Source organism: Lupinus angustifolius, chromosome LG20 (genome assembly GCF_001865875.1).
Source record: "Lupinus angustifolius cultivar Tanjil chromosome LG20, LupAngTanjil_v1.0, whole genome shotgun sequence".
NCBI classification, from domain to species: Eukaryota; Viridiplantae; Streptophyta; class Magnoliopsida; order Fabales; family Fabaceae; genus Lupinus; species Lupinus angustifolius.
In genome coordinates, this window is record NC_032028.1 from 11,433,129 (window position 1) to 11,433,409 (window position 281).

Here is a 281-nt window from a genome sequence, read left to right on the forward strand (position 1 = left end):
AAGGTTCACTAGCAAAAATTTGTTCACTAGTGTTCTCAGTCTCTTGTAAAACCGGTTGCATCATTTTTTATGCAGCCAGATCAACTTCAATCTATTTGCCTGACCTTAGAGTGATGACACTCACATTCTTCGGGTTGACCACAGTTTGGAAGGAAACTTATCAGAATTCTGATAGTGCAATGTGTTTAATGAAGTAGTCATTTGCCCCATCTGGGTGGTCAAATTCTGAATGGAGGACTCTTGTCTCTGAATGGAAGCTCTGGTCTCTTGTTGAAATTGCA

At 40.2% G+C, this 281-nt stretch overlaps 1 pseudogene; it reads right to left on the reverse strand.

Annotated features, from left to right (window-relative positions):
- LOC109335491 overlaps positions 1-281 on the reverse strand; it is a 2,045-nt pseudogene that overhangs the window by 785 nt on the left and 979 nt on the right.